We start from the raw sequence: 18,837 nt of genomic DNA, 5'->3' as shown, positions 1-18,837 counted from the left end.
TTGCCAAAAACGATTGTTACTTGTAATTAATGAGCACATGAAAAGATGGCTGGTTCTAATAACTCACCTCAGAATACCCTGTGCTGTTGTTAAATTACCTTGAGCCCTGCTGCCAATGATCATTATTTAATTGCTGCTGCCCAGGGGATTTGGGCTCACTTGAGTATCAGATTGTGTCTTCATTGTGTTGATTCTCAGTGGTAAACGTACCTTTGCTGAACATGAGGAGACTGAAAAATATGCTATCTAAGAGGAAAATGCCAAGGACAGGGGGGAAGTTTAGCTCATACTTTGGCTTCATCATAAAGATTTTTTTCATTAATTGGCTAGCTTCCGTTAATTTATCACCTGAACAGCCGAGCCGTGCACTTTTTGTTGCCTTTGTAAGAAACTAAAAACTGCAGCTCATTACACCCATTTGCATCCTACTGAAAGTCCCTTATCTCACCCTTCCTCCAATCCCTTGTGTCCTCCATCAATTTATTCATCACGCATGGAGCTTTCAGTGTCCCCTGTCTCTCAGTATAATTATCCTCCGCCTCCTCAGCTCCACCAGATGGCTATGTCCCCCTACACATGCAGTCTATATACTCTCTCTCCCACCTTTCCTTCTAATATTCCATACATTATGTGAGCTGGTTCTGGAAGGTAACCTGGAAGTCCACCTGCTCACTTTCAAGTGATTATTTGTAGCAACTCAGTGAAAGAAGGCATAAAATGGCTATTCCTTTTCATAGAACAACAGGAAAAAGCAATGTAGATTATTTCAAATGGAGCTGAGATTACTATTCAAAGTTATGCAGCCATAAAATTTGTCAGGCTGGATTAGTTAAAAGTGTGAGCACCTTTTCCAAAAATGGTAACCCGTTGGCTTAAGCCAACGACCCAATGTACTGGGAAGGACTTTGCCACATCACAACAGGGAAGTAGTTAGGTGGTGAGGTTCACTCCAGGAGTGTGCTGGTACAGGACCTCTGTCCTAGTACAGGCTATTTGACAAATGAAGGAAGAATCATGGGAAAAAATAAAGTACTTGTTAACTGGACAAAGGAAAACTTACCTGATAGCTGGCGAAGTACCTCTAAAACCAAGTATCATACCTTTGCCTTCTGTGTATGTAAAAATTACAAATAAATACAACAAAGAGAAAGGAAGAGCCTTCATGGTGCAGCTACTTTCCTTTTTGCAAAGCGCTTGTCTTCTATTTTACCAGAAACTTGCATGAGAAACTCATTTGACCACTGTCAGAAGCAAAAGGAAGGAAGCAGTTTACCCAGTGGTAATCTTTAGCCATTGCGGTGGTTTAACCCCAGCTGGCAACTGGAACCATGCAGCCGCTTGCCCAGTCAGCCCAGTTGGGACTGGGAAGAGAATCAGAAGAGTAAAAGTGAGAAAAATCATGGGTTGAGATAAAGATAGTTTAATAAGTAAAGCAAAAACTTTGTGCATAAGCAAAGCAAAACAAGGAATCCATTCACTGCTTCCCATCAGCAGGCAGGTGTTCAGCCATCTCCAGGAAAGCAGGGCTCCATCACATGTAACAGTTACTTGGGAAGACAAACACCATCACTCCAAATATTCCCCCCCACTTCCTTCTTCTTCCTCCCTCTTTATATGCTGAACATGATGTCACATGGCATGAAATATCCCTTTGGTCAGTTGGGGTCAGCTGTGCCCCCTCCCTACATCTTGCGCACCCCTGACTTGCTAGCGGAGTGGTGTGAGGAGCAACTAAAAACACCAGCACGCTGTCAACACTAATTCTGATCCAAAATCCAATACATAGCACTATACCAGCTGCTAATATAAAAGTTAACGCTATCCCAACTGAAACCACGACAGCCATCTAAAGACTTCAGCTGCTGCTACTCGGCACTAAATTGGCTCTGACTACAGAGGCAAAAATCAGTCCTGTTTATTTTAGAAGCACAGCTTTCCACTGCTTCAGCTGTAGGAAAGCGTGTGCTGTCTGTCACTGCCTTGTGCTGTGCAGCTGGGCAGCCGGATCTCATCCAGCTGATGGCAAACCTCTGCATGCTCAGGGGCTAACTGGCAGCATCTCCTTCCAGACAGAGCAGGCCATCAACCCTGCAGCTACAACACAACGCTTCAGCCAGTCCACAGACCACCAAATTCTTCAACTACGTTAGCTGACAGTGCTTTAAACTCTTCTCTCAGATTTTGCACTGAAATTGGCTCGGGGTACTTACACAGTTACAGCTGAAAGGCCCCTCACTGCCTTTGGCAGAAAACTGCTCTTTTCCAGTTAAGAGCCATACCTGACAAACTTGGGGCAGGCTCAGTGTGTCCAAAAAGTTGTCTCTGGCCCATTAAGAAGCCATCCATAAAGGAAGTCTCAGCTATCTCCTCACATCTTGTGGAGTCTCATTACAGTCAGGCAGAAAGGCTGATGAAGGAACCAAGCCTGCAGCACCGGGGTGCAAACGCCGTGCTTTAGGCATTGAGCCATTTGTCTTCTGTTTAACTGGGAGTGGGAAAAGAGTGAAAATATACATTTATTCTGCAAAAACTGATTTAAATTTTTAAAAATCCTGAAAGCTGAAAGCTGAAGGCTCTGGTTCATGGGTCTGTAGCTCAAAATTAATTGCTAAAACTGCTACCACAATAAGATCAGTTAATTAGGGCTCTCTGGTTCCTTGAGCACTAGAGGACACGATCATCTGACTTTGCCGTTTGTATACCGCAATGTACTGAAAATAGAAAATAAAAGTTACACATGACAAAGTATTGATTAATTGTCTCCAAAAAACAAAAAGACAAAACAGCATTAACCAATTATACAAATCTTTAAAAGACAAACTCATGGAAACAACATTTCCTTCTGTTGCAATTTCGTTTGGAACAGCAGGCTGTGCTCCTGAATTAATTTTACAGCTGAGACACAGCTAATCCACAAATAAGCCTGTTACAGTTGGTGGGCATAACAAAAGAAGTGCTTGCCAACAGGCGCACATGACATCTGGAGCCTGAAGACATTTTCACGAGGAAGATTATGTTTGGTAATATATTAAAACTTCAGGAGTAGCTCCCCACCGAAACACTGAACCACAAAAAAACCCGTACCTACTACAGACCCCCATAAAAAGCACACGCTCATAGCGCATCTGCAAATATGAGAAAAGCTATTTTTGTGATTCCAACTGATATAACAAGGTGCATAAAAAAGTGAAAACTCATGTTTTTCTTTAAGTGAATTTCTTCTACAGAGAGAGAACTAAAATGATAGACTGATTTCAATTTTAATGTGCTACTACTGAAATTTATTTAGATAGATTAAATATTCAAGCACAGAAGTCTCTCATTTTGAACAGGATGGTGTGTAGTATGGGTGAGATCCTGGCTGTTTTGAAGTCATTGGCCTATCTCCTACTGTTTGTAAGGAGACCAGAACGTTATCCCAAGTATTCAGCTCTGTGTAAAACCTAAAGGTGATAGGTGTAAAAGGAATTTACTATGGAACACTTAAAGGACTTTAATTTCCAAGAAATTTGGAAATTTCAGGAGTTTCACATCTGTAAAAGAAAAGTAGGTTCATTCACATCCTTTCCCTGTTTGATACATGCGATGCCAACCAGGAGAGTAAGGTCACCGTGTGAGTGTTGGCACTGTGATTACACCCAGGCAATATCAGACTTTTTTAATATCCATAGGCCAATTCAGAGCCCTGGCCTTAGTGTGGAGATAAGGAAGAAATGAGGCACTAGCAGTGAGGAAAACTACATCTGTCACCTATCTCTTGTATGTACCTCTCTCCTAATTAAAATCACATCAAGACAAACACTTAAGCACTTGCTAATTTAGGTAATGACTTTAACAGAACGATTCTCATGCTTAGGCGTTATATACGTAATGAAATGCTTTGAGAAGTAAATCTGTCACTCAAACAAAGAAGTATGAGGTGATTTTAAAAAGCCAATGGTTATTAGTTTCTGAAGCAAAAAAAGATTTCTGTGTTGGTCAAACTATATGGAGTTACACATGCGTAGAACAGATTAATTCTCAGTATGTATGACCAAATTCAAACCGTGCGCGGATGGCTAATTATAGTCCCATTAAAACTATGTGTTCCACATCATTTAAGGAAAAATATGAAAGGATACCAGTAATGTGAAATTTAATGACAAGAAGGAAATTCCTAGTTTATCTGGGAATGAATTGCTAATAAGGGCTTTAATGTGGATAAATTGATGCCTTAATGCTAATTATTTCATTACAATGTGTACCCTTAATTGCATGTAAGGGAGCAACTATAACTTGAAATGTACTAGCCTTTGCCTCATGGTCCGGAAAATACACTGCACAGTCAAAATCAGGAGCCAACTGCATAAAATATTTTGGTATTGTATCATGGGATGAACTGTCTCATTGCTATTAAATCCCATGTAAGTGGCAGGGCTCAGTATCATTTTTGCATTGCTTTGACAATGCTATCCCTCCAACCCACAATATTTATAGTAAACTCAAATTTTAAAAATCCAGTCCTGAATACTGTCATTTCTGCTCATGGAGAAGTTTGCATTAAGTTTGCAGCTGCTCTGCCAATAGCATTTATGTAATAGAATATTGTTAGTGATACCAAAATATTTGATCTTGGCTTAAGACCTTGGCAAGTTCAAATTCAATATATTTGACTGCTTGCTGCCTTTATGGGTTTCCGACAGAGGTGATCCAACCTCTGTTTTACATTCTGGAGCAGCACTGGAGTAATGTACCAGCCAGATGAGTCCTTGACTTCTCCCAGAAAAGAGATTGTTCATCAATGTCGTGGTGTGGGCTGGGCTGGCCACTAAAACGAACATCAGATGCTCTCTAACTTCTCTCCCAAGTAGAGAAGAATAAGAGACTTACGAGTTGAAAAGAATCTAAACTACTTTCCTGGTTGTCACCGTACCTATCAGACAGGGAGAGGATATGAATGAAGCTACCTTTCTTTTTTCAGATGTGAAACTCCTGAAATTTCCAAATTTCTTGGCTCTGAGCAACCTGATCTAGTTACTGCAGGAGGGTTGGACTAGATGACATTTAAAGGTCCATTCCAACCCAAAACATTCTATGATGCTATGATTCTACTTTAATTAAATATTAATAATGAAATAATAAAAAGAAAATATAATAATATTAATAAGAAAATAATGGAATGTCCTCAAACCAGGACAATCAAGGACACATAAAAACAGAAGTTACAAAAACCATCTGTGTCAATTCTGGAACTTCCTTATGCAAAACTTGTTGTGAGAGCTTTGCAAAAAACTCACACATTTTGTTGTTCTTGCTTCAGGTTCAGATGGGATAGAGTGGTTTCAGGTGCTGGTATTTTCTCAGGAGAACATTAGTTGTTCCCTAGGCTGCACTAACTTGTTTGCAATAGCAATGCAGCAAGAGGCCGATAATTTGCGACAAACATATGCCATTGGGACAGCTCTTTGATATCTTTAATCTTCTGAGATTTGCTTATCTTTTCCTAATGCAGGAATTGCACACCGCATAAAATAACCTGAATTAGCGGAGGGACTGGAAGTTGGCAGTTGCCTAGGAAGCAGCAATTGCATTCAGTGTGGCCAAGCTGAGGTGAATCCATGCTGATAACATGGTGTGAAGCAAGCACCAGGCTGTTTCAGGAGAGTTATTTTCTCAAAGCTGTTGGAAACCGTTCTTCCACACTGACCGTGGTCACACATTCAGACAAGAATGTGAGTGAATGTGCATCAGTACAGAAGCCGGCTAGGGCACCATAGGGTGTTTAAATCCTGAAGTAAGAGAAGCCTGGCAGCAAAAGAAACCCTTTGACCAGAGAAACCTTCTCATGCTTTGTGTGTGGCTCTTTTCATCCTCAAGCAGCTTCTGTGTTTAAAGTAGTTTTCTCCTCTGCTCTGTCAAGAGTGGGAGGAACAATGTGGTGATTCCCTTTCTGAGTTATCTGAGCTGTCTCCTCAGCGTCAAGATGAAGAGGTCATTGCACAACGGAAGCAGGTCTCTCAACCTCTAGTTAGAGAGGACTTTCCAGCATGGAAGCAGCCAAAATCATTTTCTTGGGGAGATTTTTAAGGTAATTTTTGTAAGTTGATTCACAGATTCAGCCTTCAGCTATGAGGAAACACAATGCAGTGGAGACCAGAGTGGATCTGTACAGTCAGTAACTGTAAGGTACTTTTGTTGTGGTTAGATCTCCCACCAATCCCATAACTTGTCTCTGAGCCTCTTTTAATATACCCCAGTGGACCATCGTATCAGCGAGGATTAATATGGATTCTCCATTTTAAAAGCCAGGATAATAGGAATGCATATGTTTATAATAGTACATGTGTACCATAAAGTGAGGTGAACTCAGTTCGTTATGGCAGCAATAGTTCAGTGCAAATAAGCTGGAGAACAGTTTAGGATCAGTTACCTGTGGACTCCCATATTTAATTTAAAAAGCATATTAAGAACATTCCAGCTATTTGTTGAATCTCTAGCAAAATCTGTCAAACTTCTAAAGGCCAAAAAAAAAAATAAAAAAAAACAACCAAGAAATTGCAACATATCAGAATTGTGTAATTTTATTTTTTTTTAAGTTTACACTCAGATGTTTTCTCCTTAGTGTATCACTTTTACTAGCCTTAACTGAAAGACCTCAAACCTGGCTTTTCTGACTTGAAAAACTTGGCACTGTTAAAAAAAAAAAAAAAAAAGAAAGAAAGAAAGGAAGAAAACCAGTAAATTGCAGTATTTGATGCATTATACCAGCAGTTTAGTTGTTTAGTTTGAGATTTTTTTTCTTTTCTGCAATAATATTGCTTTTCAAGGAGAAGGTGCCAGTGATGAACATCTCACTGATTCCCAGTTATAATACAATGTTTTTTAAAATCTTTATGATGTCATTGTTTGAAATATTCATTCTTGAACATTTGAAAAGTTCAAGATATTTGAAATCCAAGCTTGTATAACAGTTTCTGAAACAGCTTTACAAATTCTGGAATTTTATGGATAAATCTAGTCAAGTCAATTATTTTAGCAGTGGAAAACCTGGATCTGAGGGGAAAAAATACTGAACTCCAAATCACTTTTAGTCAGTCTCATGCACTAAACTACAACAATCTTATCTGCTCACTGAAAGACGAACTCTTATCTTCCTGGTGAATAAAACCCAGTTTTCTGGTTAACTTACTGGAGAGTTTCTTTAGTGGAAATTAAGAGTAACAAATTTATGTATATTAATAGCCACTTCTCTGTTCACCATCTGCAAATAACAGCTCTTATAGAGCACATGTAATATCCAAGTGCCTGATCATGGAAATTAAAAAAAAATATTAACTCATCCAAATTCATCGAAAGCCTTCAATTCTTTCTCCTCTGGTTTCTTTTGTTACATATGGTAGAATGATTTTGCGATTCTCATTTGCTCATGATCTCTTTTTGAGAGGTCGGGGGTGCTGCCTCCTTTTTCCTTTTGCTATTTTACCAGCCTTAAATTGCGATGCTATCAGGACTGTTTCCATTTTTTTTTCAAAGACACTGAAAAAAAACCCCAATGACTTCACTATGAGCATCTATCTAATTAAAAGTCTCATCAATAGAACATTGGTCAGTTAAATGTCAAAAAACTTTGCTATCACCTTACAATTTCTCGGCTTTAAATGGCAAATTGAAGCAGTCCATAAAAATACTTGCTTTCTGTCACCAAAAGAAGCATTAAAACCTTCTGATCATTTGAGGCACACAAGCGTAGCAGAAGGCCTCAAATTACCCCTCAGAAAGAGTGGCTGTGAAAGGAGATCTGGAGAATGGGTAAACCCTTGGGAGAAAAATTCTGCACATTTCTAATGCCTTATTAGATTACTGGACCCTCTTGTAGTTATCAGTTAATTCCGTGCAAAGAAGCTGTAAGATATAAAAAAGCACAACTCAAGATGAAATAATACTCATAAAATAGTCAGTGCCTCCTCTCGCTTGTGGCTGACATCTTCTCCAAGCACCTCCCAGTTTGCATAAGCAGCTTCAGTCTCAAGGACATCTATATCTTTTTTTACTTTTTAAGTGAACTGTTTGAACAGTTGCCTGTAAAGACCAGACAATACTGCCACAGGTCATAGAGTTTCTCCCCTGAGAAAATCGAGTGCTTCTGTTTCTCTTGCAAAAGTTTCTCAAAAGAAATGTCTTCTATGCAGGCAACCTGCTTCCTAGATGTATGAAGTGAGAATGTACACCAGACCCAAATCCACACGGCAGAAGCCTGTAGGAACTCAGGAAAACTTTATCCTCCTTAGAAAAAGATTTGGATTTCCAAAATAGTTCAGTACAGGAAGTTTTTTGGATTTTCAGAGCGCACAGCAGACGTGCTTGTCTGCTTATCCCTATTACAAGTAAAATGCATCAGAGCAACCAGAGCCTCTATTTATAGTAATGAAATTCAATAGTATGCAAAGACTGAGGGGGGAAACAGAATGAAGGTTTTGCCTCTGTTACAGCAAGAGTGGCTTTTGACGTTTTTCTTTGAAGAAATGCATAGACCAATTTTCAAATGAAGAAGGTAAGTACATAAATTGTGCTTTTCTAAGTCAAAACTAAGTAGCATATTCTTTTCAGTAAAGTAATTGTAGGATTATGAATGTTTCCAAAAACGTAGATTTAAGGACAGCATTCTGTTTGCTATTCATTATGTTAATCCTTCAGTTTACTTTATTTAAGTTCACATTCTGAATCTTACTCCTATCCTTAAGATTTGGGTGTTCATTGTATAAGCAAAAATTCAATCCATTAAGGTCATTTGCATATCAGAACAGTTGACTGAGCACAAGACTCGAATACAGAATTTTAATCTAGAGGAACATAAAACATACCAGCAGGTACTGAGCTAAATCTAAGTTTAGCTTTGGCCACCACTGAGAGATGTTTATAATAAACAAGTATATGATTATTTGTCTGCAAGAAATTTTACTTCCTACTAGTCAGAGTATGGCAAGTGTTCTTGAGCAAGAGTTTATTTTCATTCCAGAGCTTTGTATTTTGTTTTGTTTGGGATTATTTCAGTTCATTGCTTAGTTCTATATCTTGTCACCTGTTAGAAGTAAACTGCGCAATAGGTTCAAGAAAAGACGTAGGATCAACATTTCACTTTCTGTTCAAACTCAGTGTCACTGCCTGTATAGACACCCTCAAGAGGAATCGTTCTATGGTTTCCTTGTTTTAAATTAACTTGTGGTTGTGCATCACATTAGTTTAATTAGTATAACTGCCAGTAAGTCAAACAGCTGTAATGGGTAATTATGCAATTACACATAATTACTTCACTGAGGTGAATTATAATGCAAGGATTTTTATTAAGCTTGAAAGTCAGAAGAAAAATGGTACGTACAAGCATTGGCCTGGTATTAGCCAGCCATAAGATGTCACGGCATTGATTCTTTCATCGTGAATGTGCTGCAGCCATAAAAGGAGACAGAGCCAAGTAAATGAATATTAGTTTAAAAATATATGTAGAAAAATGACCTTAAATACTCAAAGATGTGCTGGAAATTTTTTAAGAGTCATGGTCTCCATCTCAGTCTGTTAGAGCAGGCATTCAACCGCTTAGGGCAACCAATAAGCACATTTCTTGGACAAGAAGAGATCTAGTTACCAGCATCTCTGCTTCTGGTAAAAAAAAAGAGTTAGGGAAAAGGCAGGAAAAAAAAAGAAACCATGAGAAGTGAAGCTGGTGAAAATTGCAAGAATGAGAAGAATATGTAAGCAAGAGAGAAAACGGGTGAACTAGAGGAAGCAATGGGAGGGGAAAAGAAAAATACACAAATCTACAAAACAGAAAAAAAAGGTTTATTCTATAAGAAGTTAGCCTTATCTGTCACTAGGAGTTTATTACCCCCCTGACTCTTCACAGAAATCCTTCTTATCACATACAAGGATCTTTTTCACATGCAATTTTTTCCTACTGTGACGTGAAAGTTGAAAAAAAAATCTGAAATTATTTCTCTGGTGTTTCATAGAATCATAGGATGGCTTGGGTTGGAAGGGACCTTAAAGATCATTCAGTTCCAACCCCCTGCCATGGGCAGGGACACCTCCCACTAGACCAGGCTGCTCAGAGCCCCATCCAGCCTGGCCTTGAACACCTCCAGGGAGGGGGCATCCACAACTTCTCTGGGCAAGTTTTCCCTGGAAGATGATCATGCTTGAGAAGAATAGAAAGAGTCCCCAATCTGATGCCTATTTTGATGAAATAATATAAAGTGTATAGAATTGATACATCTTCTATCCACGGAAAGTCAATTTAGACTAACAGCTATTTGGCCAAATACTGCTGAATTCAAACATTTCGCAAGTGTGTAAGTGATCTGGGACTAGCATAATTGTTCTACCCATCCCAGAAACCACTGTGGACTAACAAGAAATGGTGAAAATCTCAGCATGTGTTAAGAGAATGCATTAAGTTACATAAAACTCTGCCATGGAGCTACTCATGTTGAAGAACACTGGAAATGTCTGGTTTTGTCATTTTAATAAGAAACTTAGGGTTTTTCCTTCCCAGATAAGCCCAGTGACTCTTTTAGGAAAAGCAAAACCTCTCCCTGCATAGGAGATAGTTATGAAATATTCCCTGCACAGATCCTCTTTTTGCAACCAAGTTAATTTTTTGAAACATGAGTTTACCAGAGAAGCTCATTTTATTGAATAATGGATTTAAAACAAACAAAAATAAATTATTTTTACCTGTAGGATTCCCTACTACAGGATGTTGCTTCTGCTGACCCAGTATGAACAAGTTCACAGAGCGACTGAACAAATTAATGGACAAAGAACTTATCTTTTGGCAAGGGAGCATAGCGGCTCCCTGCAGTCCAGGTGCTGTTTGCCTCAATAATTTCCCTAGTTTTTCTCTTTTTCTCTAGTTAATTAAACTGGTTTCCATTCTGTGCAGGTATCTCATATTCAATTTAGGAAGGATCTGGCCCATCTTGCCTGTCTGCACCCACCTGTGTATCTAACCCAACTTTACAAGAAACACATGTAAAATAGGGCAGTATCTCTACTTCAGTTGCATCTCCAGTCAAGAGATACAATGATATTCAAGTTAGTGAAATATTGTACCAATGTAGGGTAAATGTACAACATTCTCCCTGGATTGGTATTTTTGGGTGTTTGTGGGTGGTTTTTTTTTTGGTTTTTGTTTGTTTTTTTTTTTTCCTAGCTGCAGGATGGTCTTTTCAGTTAGCTAATTACTCAGGACCAGGAAATTGGCTTTCCACAATGAACTTGATCAATGCAAGCACCAATAGCCAACATTACACCGAGAGTGAAGTTTATTTCGTGATGTGTAGAATTGACAAGATGCACTGCAAACCTTCTGGTCAGTGATTTCTGGAGTGCAGCTGTGCTCCACTTTTGTCTTGTTAATTGAGAAAAGAAGAGCTCCTGAGAGAAGGGATGCACACTGAATTCAGATTTGGCAGCTATGGCAGTGCAACGGTCTTGGCTACGACACACGTCAATATTGTTTTGGCTCCACAGAGTGCAACGCAAGGAAGCCCTACTGGTCACTGACATCCCTGTTTGAAGGAGTCCAGCAGACAAGATTTGGGGTTATGGCTAAAGTGAAGTGAGAAGCTCTGCTATCTTCCTCGTCTAACTTGATACCAGTGTGTACTTTGAGTGTGAAGAGGGCATTTAATATCTCCACAAGCTTTACTTAATACAAATGGAGGAATTGCAGTCTCCTTCCTCTGCGTGGAGTTACTCCTGCTTCCAAACCAGAGCAGCAGGGAAGGATGTGTACACTAATAACACTGAGCTCTGTAATAAATGGTCTGTGCTAGAACAGTGAGGAACCAGAGCATCGGATATGTTCCCTTCTGTTATCTCAGGCTGCAGTAACCAAAGAAAGAGCTGACGGTGGGGAACAGTGACTTCTTCAATTCTCTTAAAGCATTCTGGGAAAACCTATTTGCTACAGCTCGTAGCTTACATCTCACTGTGGATGTGAGAAGGCAGAAAGTTGATGTTTTTTTCTTTACCTTCCGCACCAAATTACAATTCAATACAACATAATACCTGTAAAATGCAGTGTCTCAAGGACCTTTAAAAATATTCTTGTGAGATTATTTTGGATTGATTTTACATCCACACAGACCTAAGCTGTTTAGTTATAAGCCTGTCATATTAAAAAGTACATGAAAAAGTCATAAAAGCTCACTGACAGATGCAGATTTTAGAATTCACCTCTTGCTTAATGTACTATCTCATGCAGTAGCATAGCACAATCACTAGGTAGAGACATAAGCCACTCAGGAGCATAGAGGCAAGACACTTGCTTGGAACAGATCCAAGCCAACTCCAAGAGCCCAGCCTAGGAAAACAATGAATTCTTTCACAAGAATGGTAACAAATTGAGTATAGGTCTTTGGTACTTCTCTGGGAATTTCAACGTACCACTATAGATTGCGATTCATGGTTTATGTAGGAACAGGAATTCATACACCCGCATATCCAAATTTTATGCTCACTGGGATCTGCTGCTACCTCTCTTCATTTCACTTTTGTAACTACTACCCTCCACCCCCTCCTTATGTAAATGAACTAGATTTCTTGCCAGAGAAGCCAACAGTATTTAATGCAATTTATAAAATACACATTGGAAATTGTACCCATCTAAAAATCAAAACAATTTGCATGAAAACACATAGGAAAAAGGCATTACTTAGCTAGAAATTAACATAGCTGTGCTCTAATTTGCTTTATTGTGGCCAGTGTTTGACATTTTACTGATAATTATCAGTTAAGCTGGCAGGAAATAGAAGGCTATTTCAGATGAGGAAGACTCATAAGACTATTAGATAAATGTTTCTTGGCTGACTTTTTGTACAGTCCACTGAAATCAATGTAAATATTCATACTGACCTTTGGATAAGGTCCATTTGAGATCTTAATGATTTAGTTCATTTTAATATAACAGAGTTCTGGATAAAAGGCCTCTGTATCTTGTTGATAACTAAACAGCAGAATCAAACTAATCCTTGGCTTTGGATGAAACTGAAAGACATTCTGATTTGTGGTTTGAGCCCTATTGACCAAAGACAAACATAGTGAAACAACTTTCATTGGTGATCTTTTGGACAAGATGCAACTTCTTGACCAAGTTTGCTTTCCATCTGAGCATGTATACAGAAAATGTGCATAATGTAGCGGAGCTATGGCTAAAGCTGGAAGCGTGTTTTGCAGCTCAAGTGGTACGATTATGAGCTAATTAACCTAAATATACCTCTCTTAGGACCTGTGATATTATGTCCATATGGCATTGCACAGTGTGGTCATTCTAGCAGACTCAAGTTCTTGAAGCTAGCTGCATGAATTTGCACTGCACAGAGCAAATCAGTGTTGCCTCCAAACAAAACCAAAAACTTCATTAAGTAAATTGAATTAAGATTAAAAGATTTACTGGAAGATTAAATATAAAGGGCAGAAATTTGCAACTCTATTTCTTTGCCTTCCAGTCAACTTCCACAGGGGTCTCCAGTTCTTTTTGATGCAGGCCACAGTTTCTGCACTAATACACCAACACATTTGCACTTAACAATGGCAAGTACAAAGGGGCACAGAAAGAAAAGAATATTTACTAGTCTATGTAATGTTTGGAGAAAACAAGCAAGACAGTAGAGACAGATCTGAAAAGAAAAGAGGTTCCCTGAAGCTCATTACAACTGATGGTTAAAATGTGTTCCACGAGAACAGAAGAGTGAGACGGAGCCTGTGTACATATCCACGTCTGTTTCAGTGTCCATATGTATATATGGAGCAGAAACGAACTAAAAATGTCATTCCCTTCCACATTGACAGTTCAGAATCTCAGGAACTTTAATGACCATGGATAAAATTTCTAAATAAATTAATTCAATGGAAAACTAGAAAGCATCTTTACTGTCCACCTCACCTCATTAGCTAACAAGATGATCTGCTCCTAAACATTAACAAGACGTACTTCCCTGTACACCAGATGAAATATGGGGAAAAAGAATCCAATGAAAGGAGAAAGAAAGGAAGTATTTTCACAGTAGATCAATGAAAGCAGAGCAAGAAAAGTCAAGCTGAAATGGGAGTTTTAAAAAAATACACCTATGTTTATTTGAAAATGTGGATCAGTGAAAAGGACACCACCTACCATCAAGAATTTATCTTCGTTAACAACCAGGGTTCTAATGCTAGAGGCAGTACCCAAAGATGTCAGTGAAGGAGTTGAAAACCAAGTACTGCTGCACTGCAAAAATAAAGATAGACATGTCTTCCTAAAGTTTAAAAGGTGGATGGTTCATACATACTGTTTTTAAGATTTTAACATCAACATTACATTTATCAGCAGTTTTGCTGTCATTCTGAAAGTTCTCTAGGACCAAGCATCAGGTAAAAAGCATATTCTTCGCCACTTTTGGATTGCAGAGGCTTGAAGAATGCAGTTAGTATGCTAGTTCAGTCTATTAATATGATACAGATGTGTAACTAGTATAAATCAAAAAGACTGGAAATCAAAGTACAGTTTTTAATCTCTTAGGTGTGTGGAGATAAAAGTGCCAAAACCTGACATAATTCTTTAATATGATATATGAATCACAGAACACATGGGTCTGCCTCCAAAAACATTTGAAGTCAACTGAAGTCTTGCCATTAATTTCACTGTCTCTAAATCAGAACAAAGTCTTCTAACAGCTAAATATTAATTTGGAAAGTAAAAAAGAAGCCCCCATTATACTTGGCTGGCCCTGTTTACATCTGTTCTCTTGGGGACATGCCTATACATATATAATTTTACGCCATGTGTATCAGAATGCATTAGCCAATGGAAATTAAGATTGCGTTATTTTTGATTGGTAGATTTCTGTCCCTCATCCCAAAATCATGAAAGAACATAATTATAAATGTATTCAGTTTCATTTTATTTTTGTAAGTCAGAAAATTATTGTCCCCATTTTACTTAGACAGTTGTTTCAATACAAAGTTTGATTATCAGAGATTTTTAACCACATTCCCCTCCCTGACCTTGATCAACTTAAAACAAAACAGCCTTGGTTTTCCCCCTGAAGTCCTTCATTTTCTGACTTGTGTTGAAAAGGTAAAAGGGTTTCCATATCAACACCACGTCAACAGGTTTCTCTGTCTCTTTCACAAGAGAGGCAATAGGCTTCTGTCTTCATTTCAGTCAACTGCTGTTTTATGTATAAAAAGTGCACATAAAGGCTCACAGGAGAATAGAAACAGTTCATAATATTTTCATTTCCAATGTTGAAGCCATCAAGAAAAATAAAAAAACCTAGCAAAAATGTAAACAAACAAAAAAATCCTAAGACTCCTCTTAGTGATAATACAGTACTTCTCAAAAACATTATTTACCTCCTTTGTGCATGTTGTTTGCTCTGCATTTACAAGATTATTTGTCAGTAGTTCTGGGGTTGGACATGCAATCCAGAGTTATTTTAAAGGTTAAGTTATGGATGCTTTTTGTTTAAAACCGGAATATCCTGTGAAGACTGGTTCAGACATCTTTTAAGAAGAGCACCGTTCTCTGTAACACCCTGGGTAAAGCAAAGCAAAGCAACACCCTGGATAAAGCAAAGCAACATCTCTGATGGTCCTCACACTTTCATAACTATCACCTTTCATGTCTACAAAGATGACAGTCTTCCGGTTCATATTATTGGTCACTTCCCTCCTGCTTTTGTGATCTTAAGGTAGATAAAATACCAGAGCAAGATAGGATGCTCTGCAGACTGGTGCTATGTAACACACAGAATAAGAGGAACAAAACATCGAGTCTTACCAGGGAAGGAAAAAAACCTCCCAGCTGTGGGGCTGAACCCCTCATCTAGATTGTAGCCAGGAAAACCAGTTATATTTTTTCAAAGGGAGCCTAATGCCACAACAAGTAGCATCGTGAGAAGAGGAAGATCTGCTATGAAACAGCCTCTCTCCTTTGATGAGCTGAAGGAGAATTATTCTTGTACCAGCTTCAGCCATTCTTCTTCTGTGCTCTATATGCAGCACAGCAACCCTTTTTACTATTTTGCTGACCAGGTCAAAATTCTATGGCATGACAGGAGAGTAATGAACATTTTTTTCCTCCCCAATTTTCTTCCCTGAGGATTAAGGACCCTGAGAGTAGGGCATTTTGCACTCATACAGTTAAATGCCTTAAGAAGTAAGTTACCATTACAAAACAATTTCTAAATTAAATCCTGCAATGCTGAAAAATTTATTTTTTACATAAAATCAGTGTGTCAGAATGAGACAGAGGAAGAAGGAACATGTATAACAACAGGATCTGCAGGATGTGTCCCCTTCCCACTGAGCTGTTGAGATTGGAAAAGACCGCTGGGGTCCTCTAGTCCAACCTCCTGTTTCAAACAGGGACAACTTCAAAGTTAGAGCAGCTGCTCACACCTTGCCCAGTCTAGCTTTGAAAATCTCCAAAGCTGGAGATTCTAAGGACCTCCTGGTCGACCTCTCACAGTGCTGAACCCCTTAAATGATGAAAAATTTTTGTCCAACTGGAATTTCCCTCTCAGCTTGCTACAACGTGTGCTCATTACCCCTTGTCTTTTTATTTTATACTTCCAAGAAGAGTCTGCCTTCACTATAACCCCTCCTTAGGTCACTGAAGACAGCACTTAAAACCATCTGTCCTTAGTCATCTTTTTTCTAGGATGAAGAAACCCACAGCGATAGTACAGCACCCAGAGTGACGTTACAGGCCTTGCATGGAGTCAGCAACCCGGACTCAATTCCAGGGTATCAATCACAGCCACTTGCATTACAGATGAGAGCTGGCTCGCATCCGTGTGGTGCAGTCTGACAGGCTCTCAGGTCAGCAAAGCTGTAAGGATACCACCGAGTTTCTAACGAATATTTAATCCGGTGCCACGGACTAGAACAGAGCACAGTAACAACTAGTTTTACCAGCTGAGCAGCATTAGCAGGGACTTAGAGCCTAAGCTGCTGGAACTGAGCCCAGACACTCAGCTCCTGTAACACTGCTTCAGTTTAAAAGGATGTACCATGAATCTTCATAAAACTGAAGAAAATAAAAAGTCCATTATCATTACGGATCTGTATTTCCGTAGCAGCTGTTTCCCCCCGCCTTTTAGGTAAAGACCAAACGAGCGCAGAAGAAAAAGTTGGTCCCTGGTCAAACACCTTGCAGGTACTGTATATTCTAAAAAATGTTGATATAAATGAGAAGAAAAGTATAATTTTATCTTCCTCGAAGAGAAAGGTCAACACATTATAAAATACTGAAACTGATGTGCCGAGATTACCTTGACAACATCACAAAACAAGTTACTGATTACCAAAGAGACTAGTTTGTTTTTGTTATTGCTTAAGAAAAAGTTTATCATTGCTGCAGGACAAAGCAGATAACATCCCTTCTGCCTTGTAATTTTTTCTAATACAAGCAATTAAACAGAATATGTAATTCATCACCTTTCATTCAATGAAGGACTACTCAGATTCCATCTAATTTTAAAATTTTAGCAGCAACCAATTGACACTTGATTTTCCTATCACCTCTTTAATCATATCGTTACTGTAGGCTTTTCTTGAGGTTTTCAGAGGGTGTTAGGTATGAGTCTGATCATGCACTTTATTTCCAATTAATTTAATTCAGTGGAAATACTTCCTTACTGTGTTCTGGCATTTTTGATAGAGTTTCTGGCATTCCAAGATTTTGTATATCAAGCCTTGCTAATTTCCTATAACTTTTCCAATACTCACAGTGGAATCAAACTCTGAGGAACGGAGAAAGGAAGAAGTACCAGACTGTTGGCTTTTGTAGCTACCGTTTTCCATGAAGCTGTGGAAATGAGCATGCACTGGTGTGCAAAAAAAAACAACATTTTTTTTCTAACCTGACATTCATGTAGTAAAATGAAATAAAGCAGCATCGTTCCTACACCTGTCTCCCTTTCTGAATCAGTCACTATAGCATTTGATGAGTGTGTCAGGTAGGTTTGCTGCTTAAGATAGCACAGTATCTCCCAGAGAAATGTCTCCCAAGATTTTCTGTGGATCAAGCATAGGTCACCAGGAGCTCTGTGTAATTACAGACACTGTACAGTAGCAATATTGGGACATTCTGGCTGGACTAACTTGACTTGCTTGAAGTGTGTTTTTGAACAGACTTACACTTTCGGTTAGCAGCAAAGCATTACGGATCATTCTGTCACCTTTAACTGAAACTAAGATTGCAGTTGTGTCTCTGCAAGTTTGAAGAGTGTATCTTGGCCTGTCATCATCTCTGCCAGCTTCCACTTGAAGGATTGTTGGATAGACTCTTTGTTTCAGGATGACTGATGTCGTAGGAAGTCATTACTTGCATGGGCGCTTGCTCTAGGAGTTTGGTTGGAGGCTTAGTCACAGCATGTTGATGTTGGCAGGCACGATTATTAACATCAACACATCATAAAAATTGGCTTACTAGGATGATACGGTGACATAATCATGAAGCAGCTATGTCACACATAGCAGATACACACAGATCTTAAATACTTCATCCACTCTTCAGCTTCAGACCATCAAACTCAGCATCAGACGAGAGGTACTTCACATCGGTACATGAAGATGTGGACCAAACAACGCATTCTTCCTGTGTGTCTTCTCTCCCACGTCTTTTTCCTTCTTCTCCTCACTGCTGTTCTGAATCAATAAATTAATTCTGCTTTAAAAATACAAGAGTTAAAATCTCCTGACTTGGTATTTCAAATGTAAATGCACAGAGACAATAGTGAATACATCCAAGAGCCAGGAAAGTGTTTCCAACATGCTTTCAGGTATCTGAACACCCATATGCATCTTCAGAAA

Source organism: Rissa tridactyla, chromosome 2 (genome assembly GCF_028500815.1).
Source record: "Rissa tridactyla isolate bRisTri1 chromosome 2, bRisTri1.patW.cur.20221130, whole genome shotgun sequence".
Lineage (NCBI taxonomy): Eukaryota > Metazoa > Chordata > Aves > Charadriiformes > Laridae > Rissa > Rissa tridactyla.
The sequence above is the reverse complement of the archived record's forward strand: the minus strand, read 5'-3'. Positions refer to the sequence as shown.